The 20,063-nt window shown below is 36.9% G+C and overlaps 1 protein-coding gene and 1 pseudogene across 2 annotated transcripts in view; both read left to right on the top strand.

The window, feature by feature from the left end:
• Positions 1-20,063, top strand: part of NR6A1 (nuclear receptor subfamily 6 group A member 1) — a 208,182-nt gene that overhangs the window by 34,490 nt on the left and 153,629 nt on the right. The window lies entirely within an intron of this gene.
• LOC117032278 (small nuclear ribonucleoprotein F-like) lies at positions 17,390-17,726 on the top strand (annotated as a pseudogene).

Here is a 20,063-nt window from a genome sequence, read left to right as displayed (position 1 = left end):
TCACCATCCTGCTAATAGCAGCTCTCTGACATTGTGGACCTTCTCACATATTTTCCCTACACACCTTCATAGTATAAACATTTATGTTTGTTTAACTAATGCTTCCTAATTGAGAGGCAAAATGCTTACCAAACACCAGGGAAATAGATTTGTCTGTCTAGAAGTTGGAAAGTTCAGAATCAGTTTTGTAGGTAGTATAGGCTCAGTTTACTCCACCCTAGCACCCGAAATCCCAGTACCTATGAGTGAACACAGTTTTTTCTTTGTCCTTCTCTTATGAATAACCTTTACTTGGGAGGAGGAAAAGGTACATTCCTGAGTCATGGTCCTTTCTTAGAAACATTTTTGGACGCTAGGAAGGACATTGAGATGCCTTGTAATCTTTCAGACAGAACTACACATAAAACACGCCAGATAATTGAGAACTCAGTTAAATATTGAGTGTTCTCTCTGCTCCACGCCCATTTGTACCCTCCAGGGATACACAGATAAACAAGTCTAGGACCTGCCCGCATGTAGTAACTGTCTATTAGAAAATATTTCCTTGTCTGGAATTATTTGAAAAATGCTTTTTAAACCTAATTTAGCACATAGTAACCAAACTTATTCTTTTCTGCACTTAGTAGCAATTGAAAATACCTCATGCCCATCTTTTAGGAAAGGCCCCTGATACTCTCATAATGATTATTATTGAATGATTCTTCTTTCTGGGCCATCTGATCCTAACCCATTTAACGTTTCTGTGTAGAATCTCTAGCTGGCTATGATTTTACAGACCTCGCCATTCCATGAGGATGAACAAATACTGATTCACAATATTATGTATCAGTGCAGAATGGGAGTCACCTAAAAAAAAATCACTTTTCTTTTAAAAATTGTCCTTAGCTTATGTGGCTAATGTTCTTAATAATCCCTATATTATCTTTGTGAAGTTAGCATTTTTATTCTTTCTCTCTGAAGAAATACATAAAGATCTGATATTGTAATAATAAATGAGCGGAAGTAAAAACTTATCATTTTAATTTGAACCAGTCTTGCAGTTCAAATGAGCATGCTCAGCCCTACTGAGTGATTGGAATCCTTAAATCTAAGATGGGCTGTGTGTATTGTGTTAAATCGATTATTGTTGATACTGCAAATTTCTTGGCTTCTGATGAGGAAGGAATGACATCTCCTATGTTAATACTTCATGACTGTTTGCACATGAGATTGAGAACAATAGGGATTTCTCTGTGATGCATCTTTGGAATTCAGAGATCCCAGAGTCTCCCCTAATCCCTGAATTCCTGATAGGGAAAGCCTACTCATACTTGCTTATTTTGGAACAGGAAATACCATTGTTGCTGATTTCCCATTGTGCCCCACAGTGGTTGTTGACAGCAAGTTTGGGATAACAGGTGGAATGTGTTGGAACTATATGAGGAAGGAATGACTTTGTCCACTTCAAATGGCCTTTTTTTTTTTTTTTAAAGCCTTTTCTGTGATAGAGCAGATGGGTAGCCATGTTTAGAATATGGGCAGCTGTTCATGCTCTAGCTGCCTTCCTATGATTCCTGGGCTTCCTGGAGTCCAATGTTACGGCACAGGTTCAGGCGAAGTTCATTTCTACAAGAAGTATCTCTGTACCCAGCCCATTAGCATAAGCTAGGGACAAGGGCAGTCAAAGGTCAAGAGAAGTTCAAAACAGCATAACCTTTCTGTGCTTCTGTTTCCAAATAACCCCAGTCCGCCCTGCTCCTCGAGTTTTTTCCTCAGCCATCGTGTTTACCGTGTAGTTGTAAAACTCGAGAACAAGGACTGGCTTGATACAAGGAAAGTTAGAGAATAGAAGTCATTGTTGCTTAAAACAGGAGAAATAATTGATTTATGTCTGGGGGCCAATTAAGCTATAAAACAGGAACAGTAAAGGGACCTATGACTTCAGGACAGCTACTTGCTCTGATTACTATCCCACAGACAAGAGGCTCCCCAATAAAGGCTGTCAGCTTTCTAGGCTAAATTATTAATTCCTTTCATGCCTCTCAGGGATTGTAAACAGCACATAATACAGGAAAACAATTGATACTGTTCAGTTATTGGCCAGATAGAAGGTCAAAGGGTAAATAGTAGGATTAGCAACAGCTGTTCTTCTGCAGTCAAACTTTTGTCCCTTATCTCTTTCAGCAAAGCCATTCCTGAGTTTTTGGCCTGTAAATAGTTAAATCCATTTTTCTTCTTGTAAAGTAATCCTACAAATAACTAGAGAATAAACAATGACCAAAATTGAAAATACTCATTTTAATGCAGTTTCCAAAGTTGAAAGTGAGTATTCTTTTTAGTATGTGCTATGTTGTTTAATGTTTAAAGGGTATTATCTCAAGGAAAGTAACTACTTGAAATCAGACAGTTAGAGCTTTTTAGCTGTTTTTTTAACCATCTGCTTAAGGATCTTGGTATAGCTTGATTAAAAGAAAAAACAATGCCTTTGTTTAAACTGATAGTAGGACAATGCAGTTTCATTGTTGAAAACACTGAAAGGAAAATACAAACACCCTTAATCCCACCACCTGGAAATAACCATTGTTTCTTATTTGAGAATATGTCCTTCTGTTTGCATCTGAGCTTATTTTTTTTACATAAATAAATAGGAAATATAATACGTACACAATTTTGTATCCTGTTCTCTACCTGCCTCCCGCCCCCTCAGCATTACATTGGGAGGGTTGTCTCAAGTCATGAAACATTTTTCATAAATATTTTTAATGGTAGGATTTCATTACAATATTTCATTGTAATAACTTTACCGTGATTTATTCAACCATTGTCCTATTATTAGGCAGTTAGATTGTTACCAGCTTTTTCTACATTATAAATAATGCCATAGTGAACATATTTTTTATATAATTTTCTTGTCTGCATTTCCCTTGAGCCATTTAGTTTTTTATATCAGCTAATAATCTTCAGAATTAAGAGCATGTTCTCTGGCTCAAGATTGCTTGGTTTCCACTTGGCTTCTATTTAGTAGCGCCATAATCTTGCCCAAGTTACTTACTTACTTAGTTTCAGGTGTGCATACAACATAGTTATTAGACATTTATATACTACACAAAATGATAAACCCAGTAAGTCTATTACCCACCTGATACTGTGCATAGTTATTACAATATTGACTGTGTTCCCTTTGCTATACTATACATCCCTGTGACTATTTTTTAAAGAAATTATAGTTGACATTCAATATTATTTTACATTAGGTGTACAGCGTATAGTGATTAGATTGGCTAACTTATTTAACCTCTCTGTGCCTCAGTGTTTCCATCTGTAAAATGGTGACAATAAAAAGCTATTCCTACTTTACAGGGCTGTTGTGAGGATTAAATAAAGTAATATATGTATTTAGAATAATTCTTGGCAAGTGGTAAACACTATTAAGTGTATGCTGGTCTAGGTTATGCAGCATAATGTTGAAATTCTCAGTCTCTCTGTACTTACGGGCTGTTGTAATTACACTTTATTCAATTAAACTAGCCCGTGTTTCTTAATGACACAAAGATAAATCATTCTAGATGTTAGCAGGTGTAAGTTACTTCAAGTAAGTAGTTCCCTCAGAGGAGCAAAGCTCATACACTGTTGACCAGTTTGGTCAAGACTGTTTTTTGCCATCTGGTTGACTGTTAGGATGTTTTGGGCCCCTTCCCCCAACCAGCAGCAGGTAACTTCCCAAATGACCATCTGCCAACCCATTTAACCTCTTTGGAAACTAAAGAAGTTAACCCTATGCTTATTTAAAACAAATACTCAGGTTATGCACTTTCTCTTTGGTCGATCAGTAGCAAGGCCTTATAGAGAGCATGCTGAGGAAAAAAATTGTGCAATTAAAAACCTGACCGTTACCATTTTAAAAACACTGTAGGCTTCGGATTCTTGCTGACCTAGACTTCAAAATATGTATGTGTGTATATATATGTATTTTTCTGCTGATCAAGGACCTAGATAAAAGAGCATTTCAAAAGAAAGTTGAAAGTTAATCTTTGTCCTCTCTTGCCATACTGATAGATGCCCACCAAGCAGGGATCCATGGGTGACAGTGGGATGAACAGGCAAGATAAAAAACAGCTTTAGAATAAGACAGCCTAACTCCACTAGCTTGCTTTGGCTTTGTAGTCATCTGTCAAGTATTCTGGGATCTCAAGGAAACTTTTTGGGGATCGTTCACGATACAAAAGAGAAACATACATCTTAGTGAAAGTAACTGTAAGTTCTATCCAAATTTCAATATTCTGTACCATGTCCTAATGGGTCCATTCCTAGCTGTCAAAATGTATGTCACAATTTTTGATCTCAGAAAACAGTTCGTATAAGCCCAGGTGTGGTCTGAAGGAAATGAACTTAAGGCTGTGTGTTAGAGATCAAGGAAGGAAAGAAAATTAAGACTTATTGGGCATTCCATATGTGCCATGGCACGTTGCATATATTTAGTAGGAATGAGAAGAATATATCGTATAAATTTATCTAATTTTATTTTATTATTTATTTATGTATATATTTTTAAGGAGGGCGCAGCTCACAGTGGCCCATGCAGGGATTGAACCGGCAACCTTGGTCTTACTAGCACCACGTTCTAACCAGCTGAGCTAACCGGTCACCCCCATAAATTTATCTGATTTTAAATTTGACTTTGTAATACTTACTTAGTCCATTGTTCTTTCCTTTCTTCCCCACTTCTCTTTTTCCTCTTTGATGTGTATGCCAAACTACGATGTTTCCCCAAAAATAACACCAGGTCTTATATAAATTTGTGTTCTAAAAGACGCAGTAGAGCTTATGCTCAGGGGATGTCATCCGGAAAAATCATGCTAGGGCTTATTTTCCGGTGAGGTCTATGGTGAGGGGGAACATGATAAGACATAACCCTAAGGGACTCTGGTTTAGTTAGAAAGACAGACATAAAACTTGATGATATGTGGCTTGTAGTAAATAATAATGGTGATGGTAATAATGATAGTTAAAATTTACTGCACACTAAATGTTTTTCATTATGTGTTTTTCATTAAGCACTCAAAAAACTTGTTTAAAAAGATACTATCCCTATCTTACAGATGAGAACACTGAGGCCTGGAGAGGGTAAATGACTCGCCCATAGTATGTAGTGGAGAAGTATCTGAGACTTCAGAGCTGCTCTTGTAACTAATCTTCTATCCTGTCTCTAGTGCTCTTGACTGTGACAAGTCTCAAAAGCTAATGGAAGAGTTTGAGGCAGTATAATGATTTCTAACATACATAATGGGGGCTTTTTGTGTGCAGGAGAATAAAGACTTCTAAGTGTCATTTGGACTGTTGCATATATTAGAATGATTTTGGACACAAAATAGAATAATTCACTGTGGAATAGGTTCTCAAAGAGATTTCTTCTGTGGCTCAAGTTCAAGATTTATCCACTATTTACCAGACAGGTTCTTTCCTGAAACAAATGAAGATAAGTTCACAAATCTCCCTTGTTTTCCCTTTATGCCACCTTACCTCCACAACATTCAGTTAGTGATATAGGTATTTTGCAATCATAACTGTTCCAAGAGTCTGCTTCCAAAACTTCAGCTGAATCTGCCGGATCACTGCTAGATCAAGTCTCCTGAATGTGACCTTTTGCTGAGGAGTTCCCTTCTGATAAGGATTCTTTTGAACAGGATGGGGGTGGCATGAGATCCAGAGCTTAGGCTGAGCTCTCATCCCCTTGACCTCTGCCCCTATTTCAGAGTTTATACTGACTTGGTAGGGACTCCCTATGGAGCCAAGAGCGAGGACTTGTTTACAATTGATGAAAAGATAGTTGCATTCAAAGGCTGTTGTTGGGTCCTTGGAGAGTCATGGATCTCTGCCATTATCTCTGGTGGGTGCACGGAATGTCTGAACATCTGGGTCTGGAGATTTGTAATGGTTGACTAAGAAGGAATGAGAGAAAACTTTGAAGCTGCATAGGGTGCTGAAATTGTTCTTTCTGTGTGAGCAGTACTGCAGTAGGATTTTGAGAGCAGAGGAAGATTCATGGAAACCTATGTTTTATTTCATTAAAAAAAGACTGACAGTGGTTGTTGAAATTCAGTATATGATAACAAGGGGCATGTGTAGGAATTTTTCTCTTTTTTTGATATCTCACCAAAGAGAGTATTTGCTGTGTTAGGTGAACGAGTCAAGTAGTGGAGGGAAACCCTAGATTACTAAAGCCACCCTCTTCAAAGTTATGCAGAGTTTTACAAATTAATATTTTCTCTAATAAAAGTCTTGTGGTGCTGGATGTATACTGGGGAGAGTACAGCCCCTCATTCCCAAATGAGTCATCATATGCATTTTCTGGGAACACTTTGGTAAACAAAGACCCTTCGTTAGCCTCTGTACCTGAAGTTACATATCTTTTTTTTTTTTTTGTCTAGTATTTGTTGTTGATAGGAATCTGAAAAAAAGGTAAGCACTTTTTTGAAGGGTGCTAATAGTCACTAATGACCAAAATTGAATAAATACATGGGAAAAGGTAAACTTCATGAATAATAAGGTTCAAAGTGAAAATACAGTGTTACATCTTTTTTACATTAGCCTAAAATTCCATGCGCTAAATGTAGTCTGGACTATAGATGTCTTTTGTTTGACTACCCAACTACATAAAAGCATATTAGTTGCCAACTTTTAAAAGTTGCAAGAATTTCATAAAATTTTGGGTTATGGCCTTGATAAATGGGTCTAACCCGGGGCCTGGATTTGTACGTGGCAGCTGTTGGCTGGAACAGAGTAGTGGCGGTCCTCTGTAAGTGAGCATGCGCTCTCAGGTTTATCATAAATCTATATAGCCTCCTTCATCCATCTGTTTGTCAGGCATTTGAGTTTGCATCTCCTACATTAAAGAATGATAATTGTTAATGCAGATGAAGATGTGGGACAATGGGAACTCTTATGAGTAATCTAATATCTGTCAAAACTGAAAATGTGCAGGTTTATTTTTGCAGATTTAGCAGTTTAAAATTTAAAATTGCAGATTTAGAAATTCATACATATTCATAAGTATTCATAGGTTTTTATCGTATAAGAAATGACAGGTATGCAACATACACGAAAATCGTATATTTCATAGATACTTCTTTCAGAATTTATAATAGCAAAAAAAATGGAAATAGTTCAGAAGTTTAATAGGGGACTGGTTAAATGGATTGTTATCTATGCAATGGAATATGATAGAATCATTAAGGAGAAGTCAGATTTTTTTAGTCTGGAAGAAGATACACTGAACTGTTTGTTAACAGTGGTATCGTTGGGCAAATGGGATCACATGGTAACTTTCATTATTTTTGTGTTTCGATTTTTTTTTTTTTTAAACAAGGCTCTTAAATTAAGAAAAAAGATACAGAATGTACTTTTTAAAAAAAATCTGTGGTTGTCATTTCAGCTGCCAAGTTTCCAAGGCTATTCTGCCAAATTGAGCCACCTGGGCTCCAGCTTCCCACTTAGATCAAGATTTTACATTCAAAATTCTCTAGAAATCACTCCAAGGAAGGGGAGTCAGTGTCCTCAAGTAGCAGGAACCATGTTGAAGCCCAAGAACAGGGCAAAAGCCTCGAGGAACATTTTCAGGCTTCTTGCAGCCCTGCCTCCCTTCACTGATCAAGCTATCAGAATCTGCCTTCTTTTCAGTGTCAGGCTTGACACTGCTGTACTATTGAAAATAAAGGAAGCTCTACTAGCTTCTGTTATGAATTGTGCTCTCCTGCAGTTGCAGGGTTATGTTGCTGACAGTGACCCTAGTGGAAGATAGCATGGTGCAGTGGGAAAAGCATGTGTGAGTTTGCATCTTCGCCACTTCCTTGCTGCCTGACCATAGGCAACTGTGAAGCTCAGTTTCTTCATCCATAAAATAGTAATATTCCTTTTTAAGGCCTGTTTTAAAAAATAAGTAATATACGTGAATTGCCCAGCACTTAGCTGCTCTAACCATTCCTCCCTTGCTAAAATACATGACAAAGTGTTTCTCACTTTTTTATTAACATTTAGTGAGCATTTACTATGCTAATGGTTTTGAAACATCTCATTTATTCTTTCTGGCAGCTCTATGAGGTTGCTGTCAACTCTTGTTCTCCCCATTTCACAAATGAGGAAACTGACAGTTTAATACTTGGCTAAGGTCACTCAGCTGGTAAATGGCAGAGCTGGAGCCTGTGTGCTTCCAAAGCCAGTGTACTTTTTACTTTTTTAAAATAATGGTATGATTTACATACAGTGAAATGCACATATAATAAGTGTAAGGTTCAAGTGGTTTTCACAAATGCATGCACCCTTGTAATCCATGTTCCATCAAGATACAGCACATTGCCATCCCTTCAGAAAATTCCCTTATGCTTTTTCTCAGTTGATCCCACTATTCTACCCCAAGAAGCAATAACTTCTGGTTTCTGTCATGATAGATTAATTTTTCTTCTTCTAAAATGTTATATAAATGGAATCATACAACATGTGCTCTTTTTTTTTTTTTTTAAGATTTTATTGGGGAAGGGGAGCAGCACTTTATTGGGGAAACAGTGTGTACTTCCTGGACTTTTCCAAGTCAAGTTGTTGTCCTTTCAGTCTTAGTTGTGGAGGCTGCTACTCAGCTCCAGGTCCAGTTGCCCGTTGTTAATTGCAAGGAGCGCAGCCCTCCATCCCTTGTGGGAGTTGAACCAGCAACCTTGTGTTTGAGAGCCTGTGCTCCAACCAACTGAGCCATCTGGCCATGCGGCAGCTCATTGACTTCATTCTAGTTGGGGAGGGTGCAGCTCGCCGGCCCATGTGGGAATTGAACTGGCAATTCCGTTGCCCAGAGCTCACGCTCTAACCAACTGAGCCACCTGTCCGCCCCACATGTGCTCTTTTGTGTCTAGCATTTTTAGCATAATGTTTGAGACTCATCCATGTTGTTGCAGGTGTTAATAGCTTATTTTTATTTCTGAATATTATTCCGTTGACTATATCACAGTTTATCTATTTACCTGTTGATACCTCTGTTGTTTATAGTTTTGGCTATTATGAATAAAGCAGCTATGAAAATTTTTGTACAAGGTTTTTGTGGATATATGTTTTTATTTTTCTTATACATCCGAGTATATCTAGGAGTTGTTAGGTCATATTGCAGATGTATGTTAAACTTTTTATGAAATTGCTGAATTGTTTATACATTTTACAGTTCCAGGAGTCTGAGTTCCAGTTGTCCTACATCCTTGCAAACATCTGATATTGTCAACTTTTAAATTTTAGTTATTCTAGTAAGCATGTAATGGGACTGATGTGGTTTTAATTTGCATTTCCCTGATGACTGACTATGTTGATCACCTTTTCGTGCTCTTATTGACCATTCATATAGTATCTTTTAGAAGTGTCTATTCAAAGCTTTCACTATTTAAAAGAAATGTTCTCTGTCCTATTATTGAGTTGTGGGTATTTTTTATTAATGATACAAGTCCTTCATCAGATATATGTGTTGTGAATGTTTCCTACCAATTTGTGGCTTTCTGTTCTACTTTGCTCATGTGTTTTTTGATCAACAAAAGTTTTACATTTTTATGTAAGTCCAATTTATTAATTTTTTTCTTTTATGATTAATGCTTTCTGTGTCCTCCCTAAGAAATCTTGGCCTAAACCTGAAGTTACAAAGGTATTCTTCTGTTTTCTACTAGAAACTTTATGGTTTTAGCTTTCACATTTATGTCTATAACCTGTTTTAAATTAATTTTTTGTCGGTATGAGATGGGAATCAGTCTTTTTACATGAATATTCATTTGTTTCAGCTCCATTTTTTTTTTTTTTTGGTTAAGGAGGGCACAGCTCACAGTGGCCCATGCGGGGATTGAACTGGCAACCTTGGTGTTATTAGCACCACGCTCTAACCAATTGAGCTAACCGGCCACACCTCTTCACCTCCATTTTTTGAAAGATTTTCCTCATTGAAATTTTAATACACTTGTTGAAAAATAATTTGATCTTTATATGTGTGAGTCTATTTTATAGACTCTGTATTCATTTCCATTAACCTATTTTTCCACCAACGTTTTGAGTATTACAGCTTTGTAATAAATCTCGAAATCAAGTAGTGTTAGTCTTCCAATTTCATTTTTTTCAAAGTTTTTTTGGCTATTTTGGCTATTCCAGGGTTTTGTTTTCATTAAAAATTTTAGAGGGGCCGCTGGTTAGCTCAGTTGGGTTAGAGCACAGTGTTCTTAACAACAAGGTTGCCGGTTCAATCCCCGCATGAGCCACTGTGAGCTGTGCCCTCCACAACTAGATTGAAACAACTACTTGGCTTGGAGCTGTTGGGTCCTGGAAAAACATACTTAAATAAAAGTTAAAAAAATAAAAATTTAGAATCAGCTTGTCAAAATTAAAAAAAAAATAGCCTGCTGAAATTTTGATTGGATTGCATTGATATTATCAATTTGGGGAGAGTTGTCATTTTAGGATTGAGCCTTGTAATCTATGAATTCCATATATTTAGAACTGCTAGAGTAAATGGTATTATTTTAATTTTTTATTTTTTAATTATTGCTAGTATATAGAAATGCAATTGATTTTTATATATTGAGTTTGTATTGTACAACATTGTCAAATTTGTTTACTGGTTCAAGTAACTTAAAAATAAATTTCTTGCGACTTTATGTGTACATCTGTGAATAAAGAAAATTTTACTTCTTCCTTTTTGATGTTTATGACTTTTGTTTGTTTTTCTTACCTTATTGCTTTGGGTAAGATTTCCAGTCCTATAGTAGATAAAATTGGTGAGAAGAATGACATTCTTGTCTTGTTTATGATATTAGGGGGAAAGAGTCCAATATTTCACTGTCAAGTATGATACTAGCTATAGGTTTTTTTTCTCCTTTTATTTTGAAAAATTATTGTAAAATACATGTAACGTAACGTAACATTACCGTCTTAACCATTGTAAGCGTTCAGTTTAGTGCCATTAAGTACATTCATAGTTTTGTACAACTACACCACCATCCATCCACAGAACTCTTTTCATCTTGCAAAACTGAAACTCTGTACCCATTTAACAATATGTGCCCATTCCCCAGCCACTGGCAGCTACCATTGTCTTTCTGTCTCTGTGAATTTGACTCTCCGAGGTATCTCATATCAGTGGATTCACAGTGTTTGTCCTTTTGTGCCTGGCTTGCTTTACTTAGCATAATGTTTTCAAGGTTCACCCATGTTGTAGCATGTGTCAGAATTTCCTTCCTCTTTAAGGGAGAAGAATATTTCATTGTATGTATTTATGACATTGTGTCTATCTACTCATTTGTTGATGGATACTTGGGTTGCTTATATCTTTTGGCTATTGTTGTTAATGCTACTATGAATATGAGTGTACAAATATTTCTTCAAGTTTTTATTTTTAATTCTTTTGGGTATATCCCCAGAACTGGAATTGCTGGATCATAGGGTGATTCTATTTTTAATTTTTTGAGGAACCACCATACTGTTTTCTACTGGCTGCACCATTTTACATTCCTTCTAACAGTGCGCACGGGTTTTAATTTTTCTGCTTCCTTACCAATATTTGTTTTCTGTGTTTTTGATAGTAGTCATCCTAGTATGTGTGAGGTTGTATTTCATTGGAGTTTCAATTTGCATTTCCCTAAAGAGGAATGATGTGAAACGTCTTTTCATGTGCTTACTGGCCATTTGCATATCTTTGGAGAAATACCTGTTTCGGTCTTGTCCATTTTTAATGTCGTTTTTTTTTTAGTTGTGAGAGTTCTTTGTATATTCTGGATATTAACTCCTTTTCAGATATATGATTTGCAAATATTTTCTCACATTCCACGGATTGCCTTTTCACTCTGTTGATTGTGTTCTTTTATACACAGAAGTTTTTAATTTTAATGTAGTACAGTTATTTTTTCTTTTGTTGCCTGAGGCTTTGGTGTTATATCCAAGAAATCATTGCCAAAACCAGTGTCATGAAGCTTTTACTCTACGTTTTCCTCTAAAGATTTTTATCTATTTTGAGGTAATTTTTTTTTATATGTGGTGTAAGATAATGTCCACATTTGTTCTATTGCCTGTGAACATTCAATTTTGCCATTACTGTTTGTTGAAATGATTGTCCTTCCCCCATTGAATCGTGTTGGCAACCTTGTTGAAAATCATTGACTACATATGTGAGGGTTTATTTCAGGGCTCTCTGTTCTGTTCTATTTGTCTGTATGTTTGTCTTTCCAGTACCACACTGTTTTGATTACAGTAGCTTTGTAACAAGTTTTGAAATCAGGAAGCTATGTGTTATTTGTAGATGCCTTTTATCAGCTTGTGGAAGTTGAAGTGCTCTTGTATTTCTAGTTTGCTAAGGGTTTTTGTTTTTTATAATGAATGGTGTCAAAATTTTCAAATCCTATTTTTGCATGTATTTAGATAGAATGTTAATATGGTGAATTACACTGGTTGATGTTTGAAAATTGAACCAGCCTTGCAATTCTGGGATGAGCCTTATAGGGTCATGATGTATTATTTTTTTTTATTTTCATTTTTTTTAAAGATTTTTATTGGGGAAGGGGAACAGGACTTTATTGGGGAACAGTGTGTACTTCCAGGACTTTTTTTTCCAAATCAAGTTGTTGTCTTTTTAATCTTAGTTGTGGAGGGTGCCGTTCAGCTTCAGGTTGTTGTCTTGTTTTTTTAGTCTTAGTTGTGGAGGGCGCAGCTCAGCTCCAGGTCCAGTTGCCTGTTGCTAGTTGCATGGGGCGCAGCCCACCATCCCTTGTGGGAGTCGAACCCGCAACCTTATGGTTGAGAGGACGCACTCCAACCAACAACTGAGCCATCCGGGAGGCAGCTCAGCTCAAGGTGTCGTGTTCAATCTTAGTTGCAGGGGGCGCCGCCCACCACCCCTTGCCGGACTCGAGGAATTGAACTGGCAACCTTGTGGTTGAGCCCACTGGCCCATTTGGGAATCGAACTGGCAGCCTTTGGAGTTAGGAGCATGGAGCTCTAACCATCTGAGTCACTGGGCTGGCCCCGTATTATTATTTTTTGTATATTGCTGAATTAAACTTGGTAAATTTTTTTCTGGATATGTTTATAATAGTCAAAGCCTATATTCTTAACTTCCGTGCCATACTGTTTCCAAAAGATTTTTATTTTTATTTAACTCATTATTTTGGACATATTTCTTTTTGTTTTATTTGTGTGAACCTGTGTTAGTTTTTTGTGTGAACCTGTGTTAGTTTTTTTGTGTAGCCAAATCAACTGGTTTTCAGGGTAAGTTTAGGCGTTCTTCTTCTACTTAAAGTTTGACGTCTCCATCTAGTGGTATCTTCTGGAAGCACAGTGTTGAGAACCTGTGATAATCCAATTGGTGTTTTGTCCTATGTAGTCCAGTAGGTGGCAATAGGCCCTAACAGAAGAGCCAAGAGCAAGGAATCAGACAGAAAAATAGAAGAAAACAATGCTTGTAAAACCCGTAGTTAAATAGAACAGAAAACCAAGGTTATTGCTAGGCACATCTAAGAGAAGGAATGAGCCTTTAGCTCATTCTAAGAGCATGTATGAAAATTCTAATTAAAAATATGTGGGATTTTATTTTGCTGCCTCCCTTTCCTTGCTTCTCATACTTCAGAATCTTGGCTTATTCAGTAGCTATCCAGTCGCTTTTCTTTGACTATTAGGGGAATTTAGGGGAAAGGTGCTAGACCTCACCCTTCATGCAAAAGCTTCTGAGTTTGGGGAGGGGGGAAAGAAGGATGTGTGTTTATATCCAAGAGCTGAAAATCTATTTCCAGGGAGACTACAGGAAGATAGCACTCCATGCTGCCCCTTGGATCTGAGACTCTTTTCCTTAGGCACGAAGAAAGAAGCTTTTATGAATGTTATAGTCTAGGTGTGGGTTTCCCTTATACAAATGGGAGTTGGGAGAACAGATTTTCCTAGACCAGGAATTGTTTAAAATAGGGTAGAGAAGGTCAGTTAAGGGGATGTGAGATTCTCTGAAGCCATGGGTAGAATCATGGGGCTGTGAAAATTAAAAGACGGTGGGGTGAGTTTGTAATGCTGCCTAAAGTAGTTAAGGAGATGAAAAGTTTGGGAGGACACCTGGGCTGGAAGCAGTGTGACCTGGTGGCCTAGGACAGCTGCTTGGTGTGGCAGTGATGCCATCTTTGTTGACCTCAGCTGACTTAGGCAGGACTCCAGCACCTACCTAACCTGCATGTCCCTGCATTCCAGCTGAAAACAGTTCATTGGCAGTAAACTATAATGTACAAAGAAATTTGGGGGAAGGATGATAAATGTGCTTTAGCAACCGAGGTATGTTTCATATTTGAAACATGACATATACATGTCCAAATCTAATTACTGGAGCATTTTAATATAAGAATACCATTGGTGCAATACCTGTCATTATACATGGCGTGTGTCAAACTAATTTGAAAACGATGTTGCTGATTGAGCCACAACTGAAGATTAAAAAGCAAGGCTAGCGACCATTGAAAGCTGCTACTAATTTCCCCAACAGTGATAGTGGAGTTCTTCTAAGAATTGCAAGGTTTCCAACTTATGTGTTTATTTGCAGTAGGATATTTGCAACATTCCCACCCATTTTGTAGCCCAGTCTTAGTATAATAGTAATGAGTCTTTTGTTAACTTTTGTTGATAAACACTGACTTTTGTCAGTCAGCTGACAAGTTACTTATAAGTAACCTTTTTTCATAAGTAGAAATGAATTGAACATGAGTCACTCATAAGATGGATGAATATTGGATTAATTTACCAGGAGGATCCTTTATGCCTGTACCTTGAGAATCACGGGGCTCAAATATTGGGAAGGAGGAAGAGAAGGTAGAACGAGGCTCAGTGCAACGAGCCTTTGGAGCTTAGGCGTGAAATAGAAAAAGGGAATTCCTTCTGTGACTAATATCCAAATCTCACTGTTCTATTTGTGTATATGTATGTAGAGATGTTTATAATAATAGCTCCAGTACTGTTGATAGAATTACTACTCATTATGTCATCAGTTCCGTTGACAGAATTAATATTTGTTATGTGAGACTAACACCAAATGATTCTTCTAGGAATTGTTTTTCCTTATGTTGAATGGAGTAGATCTACATAATTAAGAAGGAAATAAAGTCCTTTATGTAATGATTTTGTGCTGGGACTTTTGTTGATTTATTTTGTGTCTGGATTATATAGCATGTTAGTTGACCAGGTATTTGTCAACATAACTAAGATGCAGTAAAAGCCAAACCCTAAACATGATTTTTATCAAAATAATCTTAATTGTGGTATTAATCTATGTCTCCTTCTCTGTGTCTCTCTCTGTGAGAGGTTTTGTTAGACAAAAATTTAAAATTAAAATGTCTTAGTCACCCTTTTCTAATAGTCACGATAATTTTGGCCCTTAACTATGTTTCACCAAAACTATATATTACATTCTCTTCACTTAAGTTTGATAAATGTGATTTCTGACCAGTTAGTTTCAACCTCTGACCTTTGTTTTTTCTTTTGAAACAACTGGGTAAAAATTTCATCAAGAAACAAATCTCAGAAGCCGCATTGGTAAATTAGTGGACATGGCCCTGCAAGTGCAGATGAAAGATCACAAGGTCATTTTCAAAGCAAAAATACATCGAGACTAGAAACAAGTTTGGGAGAAATAAATGTTGACTGAGAGTTGTTATGGCTGCTCACAAGTTAGCAGTATAGTACTGTCAGGTGAAAAGAATGCTACCCAGCAGGATTTATTGTCGATTAGTCTTCTTGATATACTCGATGTCATTCAGATCCTAAATATTAGTGATGTGATTATTACCTAATATTCAGAATTACAAGTTTAATCGAGGTAATATAGAAAATAACTACCTTTTGTGGGGTTTGCTGCATGTCAGGTGCTGTGCCACGCTGACCTCCGGCTGCTCACAGCAGCCCAGCTCCAGGGAGAGCCGTTGTTCACAATCTTAGCTGTGGAGGGCACTGTTCACTGGCTCACATGGGAATCGAACTGGTGACCTCGACTTTAAGGGGCGCGGTGCTCCAACCACCTGAGCCACAGGGCCGGCCCTGCTTATTTCTATAGGATCTGTTTGAGCACCTACCAGGTAACAAGATCTAAGGCTGTCCATGTACCCCTACCCTAGCCTTGACTGGCTCTGGGGCTGGTTCACATTATATACACACAAAGAAGGTACTGGTGACTTCAGTTGGCAGGACTTTTGGGAAGTGGGAACTGAAAATGGCTCTTTGATATTTAAATTTTTGTATTGTTGCCTTTTGGAATTGAAAATAATTCCAGTTTTCTAGAATGACTTTATTCCTTTGCCTTTCCTCCTAAGGAGGGACATTTTCTCTCCTAAGTGTATTTTGGGATTGAGTTGTATTTGAGCATTTTGGGTATTATGGCAATTGGTTGTAATTCCAGGAAAATAGATTTGATTTCATACTGGCTGTTTGGGTTTAGCAGGGTTAGGATTCTATCACTTATGAGATTTGTGAAAACATGCCTAAGGACGAGATTCATTTTTGGCATGAGTGAGTGAGAAGTTCAACAAATCCATTCCCCAGAAAACAATTATAAAGTTGGACAAAACTATCAAAAATAACCATAGGCTTATGACAAATTGAGAAGCATTTATTCATAAAAATCAGAGTTTTAGATAAGAACACAAGTTAGTGGTCTTGGCCCAGGATTGCTCCCATTTTTTTTTTTTATAGCTTTGATAGTATAGTATTCAACAAGGGCGAGGTAAGCCATGAAAACCAAAAGTTTCACTACTTCAGTGGAAGGGAATCACTTGATTTTGGGTGTTGTTAGTTAAAAGTGATGATCTTGGTGGCAAGTGAAACAGGGAGAGCCAGCAACTCTGCTAGCCTAAGGTTACAGTCCTGTTGGCACAAACAGCGGAGAAGACTAGACAGGGCTTTAATAGAGAGGTCTGGGAGATGAGACAACTACAGGGAGCTTGATAAGCTCTCCAGATATCCTGGGTTGACTGGGTGCTTTATGCACACCAGAAACCAGTGTGAGCCCAAGCCATCTACACATCTCTGGGCACACATCAAAGGATATGTGAGAAAGCCCAGCAGAAAGTAAAAACTACAGCAGACTTGAAGGCCTAAAGTGTGAGTGTGTTCCCCATCCCAACCACAGAATCAAGCAGAGAGTAAAATGACTCAAGGTGATTGAATACCACCTCTGACCAATCAGTAAGCTATTCAGTCAGAGGGGTGACTCCTAGAAGCCAGGCTTCAAAATAAAAACAAGGTGGGGAAACCTTGAGCCATCAGAAACCACACATTGTGGTAGAGACAGATTTCAGATTTAGTCCAGGAAAATTAGTTAAAAAAAAGGGGGGGGCTTTTTGGCGGCCATTTCTCTTGGAGCACTGCGATACCGGCCTTGCTGTAGGTGCTCCAGTCACGAGGGATGACAACAGCAGGGTCGGGGACCTGTAACCTGCAGCATTTGCCCGTCGTCACAATGAGTTTGCCCCTCAATCCCAAACCTTTCCTCAATGGATTGACAGGGAAGCCAGTAATGGTGAAACTGAAGTGGGGAATGGAGTACAAAGGCTACCTGGTATCTGTAGATGGCTATATGAACATGCAGCTTGCAAACACAGAAGAATACATAGATGGAGCATTGTCTGGACATCTGGGTGAAGTTTTAATAAGTGTAATAATGTGCTTTATATCAGGGGTGTTGAAGAAGAGGAAGAAGATGGGGAAATGAGAGAATAACATCTTGTGGGGCTTTTTTATAAAATAAAAAAATTGGTTTTTCAGCTGAAAAAAAAAAAGGAAACGCAAAAAACCATCACCATCGTAAACTTTAGTGGGAGAAAAGTCAGAATCCAGAGTTGCTAGCAGTATATTATTTTAAGTGTTCAGTATTCAACAAAAAATTAGAAGACATGCAGAGAAACAAAGTGTAACCTATAATTAGAAAAAAAGTCAATCAGTAGAAACTATCTCTCAGTGATTCCACATGTTGGATGTGGCACACAGACTTCAAAGCAGCTATTATAGATACTTCAAAGAAGTAAAGGGAACCATGTTTAAAGAATTAAAGGAAAGTGTGGCGACAATGAATGAATGGAGAATTTCAGTAAAGAGATATTACAAGAGGGAACAAAATTGTTGAGGAGGGACTCAACAGCAGATTCAAGATTGCAGGAAAAAGATACAGTAAACTTGTAGATCAACAAAAATTATTTTATTTGAAGAACAGAGAAAAAAAGATGGAAAAACAATGAACTGTGCCTCTGAGATCTGTGGAATATCAAGTATATACATAAGGATATAAATTTATAGAAGAAGAGGAGTGAGAGAAAGGAGGAGAGAGTATTAGAAGAAATAATGACCCAAAACTTCCTGAATTTGATAAGCATGAGTGTACAGATCCAAGAAGCTTCATGAACCCCAACTATGATAAACACATACCAGAGTCAAATTGTTGGAAGACAAAGAAAAAAAAAAAAAGAAAGAAAATCATGAAAGCAGCAAGAAAAAATAATGATTCATCACATGCAAAGGAACAGCAATAGGATAGGGCTGACTTATCATTGGAAGCAATGGAGGCTTGAAGGTAGTGGGGTGACACATTCAAAGTGTGGAAACAAAAAAATTGTTAATCAAGAATTCTATATCTAGCAAAACTATTCTTCAAAAATGAAGGCAAAATAAAGACTTTTCCACATAAAAGAGACAGGGAATTTGTTGATTGGTAGCTGACATGCCTTAAAATACTAAAGGAAATCCTTACAGCTGAAAGGAAGTTCACCAGATGATCATTTGACTACTACATAAGAAGAAATGAAGACTATGGGAAATGGTAAATATGTGGGTAAATACAACGCTGTCTTTTTTTTTTTAAATTCTCTTTAATTTTTAGAAAAGATATAAGATTGTATAGAGCAATAATTATAACACTATTATTACGGTTATAACACATATGGTAATAACAGAAAGGAGGGAATTGGAGGTATATTAGAGTAAGTTTCTGTATTTCCTGGAATTAAGTTAAAAGTTGTCCTAAGTGAAGATGCATATTGTGATGCATGGAGCAACAATGAAGAAAATAACAAAAATGCATAGTAAAAAAGTCAACAGAGGGATTAAAATGGCACACTGAAAAAATTTTAACACAAAAGGGAAGAAGGGAGGTTTAACACAGCCATGAAACAAATAAAAAACAGCAAAATGGCATACATAAATCCAACCATATCAATAATTATATTAAATGTGAACAGACTAACTGCCTATTCAAAAGGTAGGGATTGTCAGGCTGGATAAAAAGGCAGGACCCAACATTGTTGTCAATAAGATTGAAAGACACAAATAGGTTGAAAGTAAGGAGATGCTAAAAGATAAATCATGCAAACAATAACCATAGGAGAGTTGGAGTGACTATATTAACATTAGATTAAATATACTCTTTAAGACAAGAAATATTACTAGAGACAGAGTGACATTTCATAAAGACAGAAATGTCAATGTGAGAGGAAAATACAACAATTATAAAAATAGGCCTAACAACAGAGTGCCAAAATACATGAAGCAAAAACCAACAGAAATTAAATGAGAAATAGACAATTTTATAATGATAGTTATAGATTTCAATATCCCACTCTCAATAATTGATAGAACTAGATAGCAAATTAGCAAGGATATAGAAGACTTAACACTATCAACCAATTTAACATAGCTCATATTTATTGAATACTCCATGCAGAATATACATTCTTTTTAAGTGCACATCGAACAGTCTCTAAGGATATTCTGGACTATAAAGTAAGCCTCAGTTATTTTTAAAGATTAAAACGATACAATTAAAATCATAAAGATTAAAATCTAAGATCACAACAGAATTAGAGATCCATAATAGAAATCAAGGGTATTTCCAAATATTTGAAATTAAACAGCATACTTATAAATAACCCAGAAGTCAACGAACAAATCTTAAGGCAAATTCAAAAATATTTTTGACTGAATGATAGTGAAAGCACAACATATCAAAATTTATGGAATGCAGCTAAAGCAGTGCTTAGGGGAAAATTTATAGCTTTTAAATTTATAAGTGTGTA

The sequence above is a fragment of the Rhinolophus ferrumequinum genome, chromosome 12 (genome assembly GCF_004115265.2).
Source record: "Rhinolophus ferrumequinum isolate MPI-CBG mRhiFer1 chromosome 12, mRhiFer1_v1.p, whole genome shotgun sequence".
Lineage (NCBI taxonomy): Eukaryota > Metazoa > Chordata > Mammalia > Chiroptera > Rhinolophidae > Rhinolophus > Rhinolophus ferrumequinum.
This window is presented reverse-complemented; position numbering and strand designations above follow the sequence as displayed.